The sequence below is a fragment of the Pelodiscus sinensis genome, chromosome 18 (genome assembly GCF_049634645.1).
Source record: "Pelodiscus sinensis isolate JC-2024 chromosome 18, ASM4963464v1, whole genome shotgun sequence".
NCBI classification, from domain to species: domain Eukaryota; kingdom Metazoa; phylum Chordata; order Testudines; family Trionychidae; genus Pelodiscus; species Pelodiscus sinensis.
Window position 1 is genome coordinate 11,032,636 of NC_134728.1, and position 10,053 is coordinate 11,042,688.

The 10,053-nt window shown below is 43.3% G+C and overlaps 1 long non-coding RNA gene across 3 annotated transcripts in view; it reads left to right on the forward strand.

The window, feature by feature from the left end:
* LOC142818789 (uncharacterized) overlaps positions 1 to 1,931 on the forward strand; it is a 133,498-nt gene extending 131,567 nt beyond the window's left edge. For all 3 annotated transcript variants that reach the window (XR_012896434.1, XR_012896437.1, XR_012896438.1), the window contains one exon: positions 1,852 to 1,931. This is a non-coding gene — a long non-coding RNA (uncharacterized LOC142818789). The remainder of the gene's footprint in view (positions 1 to 1,851) is intronic.
* The last annotated feature ends 8,122 nt before the right edge of the window (positions 1,932 to 10,053 follow it).

Genomic DNA, 10,053 nt, shown 5'->3' on the forward strand with positions numbered 1-10,053 from the left:
CCTGTCTGCCATGATTTTTCAAAGATCATAGCTAAAGGCTCAGATACCTCCTCTATCAGCTCCTTGAGTATCCTGGGATGCATTTCATCAGGACCTGGTGACTTGCTGACATCTAACTTTCCTAAGTGATTTTTAACTTGTTCTTTGTGTATCCTATCTTCTAAACTTACCCTCTCTCTGCTTGTATTCACTACGTTAGGCACACCTCCAGACTTCTCGGTGAAGACCAAAACAAAGAAGTCATTGAGCATCTCCGCCATTTCCAAGTTTCCTGTTACTGCTTCTCCCTCCTCACTGAGCAGTGGGCCTACCCTGTCCTTGGTCTTCCTCTTGCTTTTAATGTATTTATAAAAGGTCTTCTTGTTTCCCTTTATGCCTGTAGCTAGTTTGATCTCATTTTGTGCCTTTGCCTTTCTAATCTTGCCCCTGCATTCCCGTGTTGCTTGCCTATATTCATCCTTTGTTAGTTGTCCTAGTTTCCATTTTTTATATGACTCCTTTTTTATTTTGAGATCATGCAAGATCTCCTTGTTAAGCCGAGCTGGTCTTCTGCCATATTTTCTATCTTTCCTACACAGCAGAATTGTTTGCTTTTGGGCCCTTAACAACGCCCCTTTGAAATACTTTCAACTCTCCTCAGTTGTTTTTCCCTTCAGTCTTGCTTCCCATGGGACCTTACCTACAAGTTCTCTGAGCTTATCAAAATCTGCCTTCCTGAAATCCATTACCTCAATTGTGCTGGTCTCCCTTCTACCTTTCCTTAAGATCATGAACTCTATTATTTCATGATCACTGTCCCCCATACTGTCTTCCACTTTCAAGTTCTCAACTAGTTCCTCCCTATTTGTTAAAATCAAATCCAGAACAGCTTCTCCTCTGGTAGCTTTTTCAACCTTCTGAAACAGAAAGTTGTCTCCAATGCAGTCCAGAAACTTATTGGATAGCCTGTGCCCCGCTGTGTTAGTTTCCCAACATATGTCTGGATAGTTGAAGTCCCCCATCACCACCAAATCTTGGGCTTTGGATAGTTTTGTTAATTGTTTAAAAAAGGCCTGTAGTAGACTCCTAGCATGACATCACCCTCATTTTTTACCCCTTTTAGCTTAACCCAGAGACTCTCTACACAGCTATCTCCTACGTTCATCTCCACTTCAGTCCAAGTGTGTACATTTTTAATATACAAGGCAATCCCTCCTCCCTTTTTTCCCTGTCTGTCCTTCCTGAGCAAGCCGTACCCTTCCATACCAACATGCCAATCATGCATCCCATCCCACCAGGTTTCTGTAATACCAATGATATCATAGTTGTATTTATTTGTTAACAATTCCAGTTCTTCCTGCTTATTACCCATACTTCTCGCATTTGTATATAGGCATCTAAGATACTGATTTGATCTTGCCTCCCTGTTGTGCCCTGACCCTCCTTTCTCCTTGCCATTATAGTCCGTAGTCCCCCCCATTTCCAACCCATCTCCCAGTCCCGCACATTCAGCACTTACCTGTTGTTTACCGAGTATTACAATGGCAACACTGGCAGCAGCTGCACGCTTCTCTTTGAAAATAATATGCCTAGGAACTATCTTGACAGCACCCAAGAAAAGCTCTGAATGTCCATCCGAACATCACCCAGGGAAACAGTATTGCTGGAGATAAGATTGCAGCACCATGATTTGGCAGTTTGGCAATGAAATAGACAAGAGGGAGAAGTTTCAATACATACTGGTGACTAATTCTTCCCAATTCTACACCCTGTTTGTCTAGTTTCAGGGGCTTCATTCACACTTCTCCCTTTCCCTCTCAAACACTCCTGTACCTCTTGTCACCTTTTCTTTAATTTCATTTATATTTGTAGATGTCCTACTTTTCCAGCTCTGATCTGGCTCAATCATCTGACTTATAAAGCTTTTCATGGATAAGCCTTCACTGATAAGTACAATTATTTATTATTTGTACTACGATATCTACATACCCCAACTTAAATTAAGGCCTTCCTGTAGTAGATATTGTACCAACACATCATAGGAGACGGGCTATTTCCTCAAATACTTAACAACCTAAACACAGACACACAAGTTTGGAATGTGTAGTGAATGGCTGTAACCTGCAAATAGAAGGAACACTATGATGGTCTGCAATCCATGTTAGTGCCATAATGAATATATCTTCTATATATTTTAGAAGATGTGTCTGTTTGATACTAAATGGTAAGATCTAGGAGCACTAAATTTGATATACAGCTTCCTCTTATCATAACTTAAAGCAAACTGAGAGTTTGGATGTGCCTGGAATGGGATGGCTTCTCATAAAATCAAACAGAAAAGAGACAGAATCACCAAATAAAGTACAGTCCTCAAAATGAACATGCCTAAGTGATTGTTAAAAGAAACTGAACCAGATAAGCCAGAAAAATGGGATGAACCAGAAAAAGGAATAATTCTCAATAACCCTTACAGAAAAGAGATGTAACAGAGAAATGTGGAGTAGTGCTCTGTTTTGGTGCAGCTAAATCCATGCTTAAAGTTTAAAAACTAGAAGACAATGCTATTGCAAACCAAATTGACTCTAGCTCTTTTTTGTTATAACATAGCAAATGATAAGGGTTTTTAGGCATGAAGAAAAAATACACTTGATGGAATTCCCATTTAAAAAAAATACTAAAAAAAATTACACTGAAACATTTTAACAATCCCTTTTTAAAGAAATCTGAAATAAAAATAACTTCATAAAATGACACTGTATATTTGAAAAATATAAACATTTTTAATAAAGTCTCTATACTTTCCTTCTATTCTCTCCTCCTCCCTCCCCCCCAAAAAAAACCACCCCACCGTTAATTGAGTTAAGGATCTGAGCAATACTGGGTAAATTTTCTAGTTTCCTCCTTAGTTGGGAGGAAATTATCTAAATAGAAAAACTAATGTTGAAGGTGTAGTAAAATGAAGGCCTAAAACAAAAGCCCAGATAGCACAGGCCTGGTCGGAAGCCTGAGGCCTAGCTAAGAATGGACAGCACTTGGCTAACATCAAGCAAAGCTAAGCTGTGCAAGAGGCAGGCCCCTGCTCACAGAACTTGGCACAAACAGGGCTGAGAATGTAAAATGCTAATTGGTAATAGGCCCAGGTGTAGAACAGTAATTGGTACTGGACATGAGTAGAAAGCACATGGCAACACCAGCTCTTTAAAAAAGACCTTGGTATACATTCTCCACAGATACAGACCCAGGTTCAGGAAAGGGTCTAAAATGGCAACATGATGGATAGAAATGATCTAATCAAACTACGAGGTAGAAAGGCAGAGTAACCCCAGCCAGGTTTCACCTGCCTAGTCTCTCCTTCCCTTCAGATTTCCATTAAACTAATGATTCTTGCTCTGGTTTATATCAGGATGGAGGACCCCCCTTCCATCTCACTGGAATACCCCATCCCATTGAGCAATAAGACAAGTGCATGTGACCTCCTGATCCCAGCTCAAAATCCTCTTTGGATGTTGCAACCTCTCAGCTGAGAATCCCTGATTAAATCCATTCACCAACTTTCATGTGTTTACCCTGATGAGGTGCATTTAATAACAAAAGAGTGCTTACTAATGAAATGTTTTGTGCCAACCCTTTGCACGGTATATGGATTGTGGTCTTCATTTCCAGTGGGAATGAAGTGGATGGTACTGTGACCTGCAGGGATTTCAACAAGGCCTGGGCATCCTTCCTGCCACTCCTTTACCCTTTCTTAGTCACACAACTGCAAAAAAGCCTGCCAGTAAGTTCACAGATGTAGTGGGAAAGGCAAGGCAGCTTGTAACACACACTGGTGTGGTGTATGCAGTCATAACTCTGCCAAAATACTTTAACCTTGCTCCAAAACACCTCTGCAAAGGTAATTACAGGCATCTCCTCCACTAGTTTCCATAAACTGTTTGGGTTGAATAGCTACAGGTCCCTGACTTCTTGCTTTCCTTCAAAGACATTCTCTCTCTTTCTACTTCCTTAGCACATGTGTCTCGATTCTCTTTCTTACTTCTATGCGCAGCACCTTATTCCACGAGTGTGTCCTTGTGATTCCAGTGGGACCTCTTGGAGGGTTAAGGGATTATTCATGGTGAATACTGGTGACCCACAATACTCAAGCCACAAGGACTGTGCTGTATTGTGTAGTGTGTATATTGTTCAAAATCATCTGACCATTCTTCACCTTTGCAATAAAGAAGAAAATAATAATTACAAATTAGATTATACTGTAATGAGCTACTTAATCAAGGCTACCATTTTTATCTCACACAGAGAGAAATTAGAGCACTTAGTTCTGGAACAGTCATAACTCAGATGACATAGAAAAATGTATTGATGACCTCTTGAGGTCCCTTCCAGTTCCATGACTCTATGATTAATCATTATGTCTACATAGACCCAGACTATGACCTACCCCTCTAACGTCTTTCTAGTGGGAATTCAGACATGATCATTCACAACTGCAAACAAACAACTCCCCCAGCTCCTCCTGGGAATTTTATCTGAAACCAGATTAATGGAGGGAAGATGCCCATTAGTAGTTAATGTTGGGCTCAATGCTTTTAGCAGGAAATCAGTCCCAGACTAGAGCTATATGAGGAGCATCTGGCTTTTTGTTTCACAAAAATTGATAGGGGATAATTACACAGAGGGCAAAGATCCAAAGAGAGAGAAGAAAATATCAGTATCTTATGCTGGGTGATGCATTTCTTTTTGTGTAAACAGCATCATTTTTAAACTCAATTTCATGTTTCAGCCTTTCTGTCTCACAGCAAATAATTGCACAATTCAGTGAGAGGACGCTAGGTTGTTGAGAGTCAGATAAATCTGGGTCCAAAATGAGGAATGTTTCTCATGATTAGGCATATAGCAAAGGCTGAAGGTTGTTTTTATTTTCTCCCGTGGTCAGGCTGTTTGATACATAATGTAGACACAAAAACATTTTTATTTAAAATTGTTTTTCTTTTTCAATGCTAAGATCAAGCCGATTTGGAATCCGCCCTGCAGCCAGCTCATCTCAGGATAGTTAGCAAAATTTGAATGGTGGTGGGTTGTGGTGATTACTCTATGAAAAAGCAGTGAGGAGTCCTGTGTCACCTTATAGACTATCTGAAGTGTAGGAGCATAAGCTTTCATGGGCAAAGACCCACTTCATCAGATGCATGTAGTGGGTCTTTGCCCATGAAAGCTTATGCTCCTACATTTCAGTTAGTCTATAAGGTGCCACAGGACTCCTCGCCGCTTTTGCAGATTCAGATTAACGCGGCTACCCCTCTGATACTCTATGAAAAACACTGATGGGATAAAAGTCTCTGAGGGGTAGTCATGTTCGTCTATAATTTTAAAAAGAACGAGTAGTTCTGTGGCACCTTAGAGGCTAGCAAAAATATATTGCATTCCCATTGTCTGTGCTGAATTGTAACACTTATTTTAAAAAAACAAAGGATTTATTGGGATACTGCAAGAAATATCTCCAGCATACACAGGTAGGACTAAAACTTCCAATTAATCATAATTCTCCATATTTCAGACACCTCTCAAAATGGGCCTTGGGTATTTATTGACACTGGGACATCTATTTAAATATTAATGACACAACATAGCCCACTGCGTTATATATTCCATGTTTAGGCCTATAACTCAGAGGCATATTTCACTTAGGTATTTGGGGGATCCGCTCCAGTTAGGCTTATGGGACCGTGCGTGGTGGGGTGCAAATTGTACACTTGCCTGAGGCTTGCAGTTTGGGAGGCAACACTCCTTCTGTCTCCTCCCCCCAAAACTATGCCCGTGCAACAATTTCTAATCTCAGATCCACTAATGTCAATGTAGGTCTTTCCATTCACTTTCAGAGACTGTGGACTGAGCCCTGTTTCAATGAAGCTCTTACTTGTAGGCTTAAGTTCCATTGAAGTCAATGGAGTTTAAGCTTGTGCTTACGGTGTTTGCTTCATGGGGATCTAACGGAAAATCTACACTAGGAAATTATTTCAGAATAACTTATGTCAAATTAATAACTCCCGAAATATTTCAAAATAGCATGTCCATGCTACAAGACAGAATTGAAATAGCACAGAATTATTTTGAAATAGAATGTCCACGCTGATTTAAGCCTGTATCTCATTTAAAGATACAGAGAAGGCACCAGGAGAGCAGTCACTTCCTGTAGCTGCTTGCTGAGGCTTACTGAAACTTGTGCTTAAAGGAGCTCCTCTCTACAGCCACGTCTCGCACGCCATTTTCTCCACTGCCTACCACTGCTGTGGTTTCCCTTGCAGATGCCACAGCACAAACTACGTGGAACTGGAGCTGCTGCAAAGCAGTGCCAGGCTCACGGGCCTCCTGCCACACCTCATGGCGCAGTTGATCCGCACTGCCCATGTGGTAATCCAGGGCCACGATGAGCAGCCCAGACTAGGGGACCTCTTCACCCCAGCCCTGATGCTCCTGATGCAGCAAATGATCCTCCATCCCCTGCACACCATGGAACGCTGCTTCTGGTGGAGGGAGACCAGTTCGGATTGCTGGGACCGCATTGTCCTGCAGCGATGGGATGACCAGCAGTGGCTCCAGAGCTACTGCATGCAGAAGGCCACCTTCCTTGGGCTCTGCAAATGGCTTGCCCCTGCCCTCAGGTGACACCTAGATGAGACCCACCATCCCCCTGCAGAAGCATGACGCCATTGCCCTATGGAAGCTTGCCACAGTGGTCAGCTACTTCTCTGTGGAAAACCATAGAGTTGTTTGAAAAAAACAATTGTATTTTTTTATTTTTGGGATATACAACAGGGGAGGGACTGGGGAAAGAACCTGGCAGGGGAAGAGCAGGGAGGAGAGGGAAAGAGGCTCAGGGCTGGGGCTGGGACTGGTACCTGTCTCAGGTACCTTGGGAGGCTTCAGCTGCCTTGGAGGTCCCGCCTCCATGCATTCAGAGGCCCTGGAGGCTCTTCAGGGGGCTAGGAGGAGAACCCAGGGAAACGGGGAGTAGTTGGGGGGGCATGGAGTTGGGTGGGTAAAGATGGGAAGTTGCGCAGGAAATTGAAGGGCAGGGATCGGGAGGCGGCTGGTCGCCCTCTTCATACACATGGTCATACACTCCGTGACTGCTGTTATTGAAAAGTATGTGGCCTCATGCTGGCATGACAGCTGCTACCATACGGCCTTCCTCAGCTCCCGGTCAGCCCGGCACTCATCACAGTCAGCAGCGTGCTCCTGGTGCTCCTCATCAAAGTTCTGGATGAGGGACTGGAGGCTGGCCATCTGTTCCCGCAGCAGGTCCTCGGAGGTTCTTTTCTGCTTGCAGATCTCATAGTCGTGCTGATCCATCAGAGGTGGTGGACACACCATGCTCTCAACTGGGCTAGCTGTGAAGAAAAGTGAGAAGGAAAGTCATCCCAGAGACACTGTGCATGAAGCCTACCCTAATCTCTGAGCCAACACTGAAGGTCTCGATTCAGATAATGGTGATGTGCTTTGAGCAAGGCCATCTGTTGCCTAGACAGCGGGCACTTTCCTGAGGAGGCACAAATGTCCCAGAGAGCCTCGCTACCCCCTCGTCCCGGAACAAGCAGGCATGAAATGGTTCCGGTCATGCCAGAAGCCTGCGGATGAGAGAGGGAGATGTGGCGGCTTGGCGTCCTTCTGTGTCCCACACATGCCGGGTACAACACTGGTGGTGTCCTGCAGAGAGAGAACTTCTGTCATTGCCCAGTGGATGAGATGTGTGTGAGTGGCAAAGGCCACTTGCCGGAGAGAGTGGTACTGGAATCCCCTCCTCTTCCTCCACCCGCAGTCTTTTCCACATTGCCATGCATGAGAAGGAGCGAGGGATTCCTGTTTGACAATGTCATGGGGATGAGTGCTCCAGGCTGGTGCTCCATCTGCATCCATGTGCACAGGCTCTTGTGTGACCTCTCCTCCTGCAGGCAGAGAAGGGAAAATGATTGAACTCATCTGAACTGCCTGCCCCGGGACCATCTGAGACCTGGGAGACATCTTGAGAGGGGTGGACTGGCTCCAGGTTGCTGATGACCTCCTGCTTGGCGGGCATGGTGTCCTGGGTAGCCTGCTCCTCCTCCACAACCCTGTCCATGTGGAGACCAACACTGAGCATGTCCTGGCCAGAGTTGACGACAATGCGGGAGAGGTGACCAGGTCCCCCCACCCCCCAGGATGGCATCCAGCTGCTCACAGAAGTGGCAAATGTGCGGAACTGCCCCAGGACTGGTAGAGCTCCTTAATTTTGGTTTGCAGGGTCCTGGTGTGCCCTTTTTCCTCAAGGCTGGCGGCCTTCCAGCCATAGACATCCAGATTGTGCCTCTTAGTGAGGAATTCCTGAATGCTGGTGTCCTCCCCCCAGACCTCAGTGAGATCCAGGATCTCCACACCAGTCCAGGCTGGTGGGTGCTGGCAACTGAGGGGAGCACAGAGGGAGCACTGGGTCCAGCCATGGCTCCATCAAAGGGTGCTATCAGGGCTCACCTGGTGCTGCAAGCCCTTTCCCTTCTTCCTGTAGCTTTAAAGTCTGGAAGGAGAAGGGGAGCAGTGGAGTTGTCAGGGATGTGACCAGAGCAGCCACAAGAACAACTGAGAGGGGCCTCCGGAGGCCAATTATTTTGAAATAGCAGCAGCTGAGTGCCCACATTAATGCGACTTTGAAATAACAATTTTGAAAGAACTGTTATTCCTCATAACAAGCAGGAGTTATTATTTCAAAATAACGTGCCCGGTATTTCAAAATAACGGGCTTGGTAGTGTGGACGCTCTGCGTGTTATTTCCAAATAAGGAGAGTTATTTCAAAATAACTCCCTAGTGTAGACCAGGGCTAAGAGAAGGAATTTATTATGCAGATCTTTGTGTGGGCTCTCTGCACAACTGTACAGTGAATTTTATCCTTTCAGAATAGATTTAAAAATGGAATCATGGAGAAGCACTTTCATTATTATCATTTGTACAGAGGTAGCACCTAGGAAATAAACTACAAATATTTCAGATGGATGCCCTCTCACAAGAAAATGACACACACACGTATATTTAAATATATACATTGGCACCCTAATGAAATTTATTTCAGCTATCCAGACCCAAACTTGTGTGTGTTTCAATTAAATATACAAAAATAGGGGCTGAGGGACAGTTTATGCTTGAACTGGTTAAGGCTCTTAAGATTACCGAGCTCATAAAAGAAATTATGCCAGATATGTGGAGTAAACTCTGCACAAGATCTCCATCCAATATTCCTCTTTACAGTGGGGACAGATAAGTAAATTCCAACTGCAGATCTTATTCTGTAGACATTATCCTGAGGTTACAAGAAATCTCTGAAGATAAACGGTGAGTTTTTCCTGCAAAGGTTTAAAGATAAATGTTAACCAGTGCCACTGTCTTTCTTTCCTTTTCAGAGAGAACCTCAGGTCTGTTACATTATGCAAAGGATAATGATATTTCACCCCATCATTCCCCTATACAGATTTGCATACCATTCTGGATATCTGATTTTGTGCTGGGATATCAAAATCCCAGATCTATAAACATCATCAGCACTAACTGTGACAGGAATAAAAAATGAGCTATACACTTTTTAAATAAACATAATGCCTTTCTCCATACAAAGCAGCCAAAGTAGAGCTATTCCTCACAATTCTTTGTGATGATGGGTGAATAACAATACCTCCAATAGAAAACGATGCAAAATTGCCCTGAACTTACAATAATACAATTTTACAAATACAGAGCACTTTTGATTATGGGACCACAACACATTTATAAACCTTAATTAACTAAACTTCCACTAAGGGAGAGATTAAAAAGCAAAAGCCTCACAACTATTTTCTGAATTTCAATGACAAATTCTGACTGAACCATATTTCCAAACCTTCTACATCCATGATACACTCAAGCTTTCCATATATGTATATTTGGAAAAATAAATTTAAATCCAGTTTCAATCAAATTTGATGCAAAGGAATTGAGAATAATGTATTATATTTTAACATTCCACATTTTGTCATTTATGCTGTTTTTGTTGGTTTAAAAAGTTATCACATTCA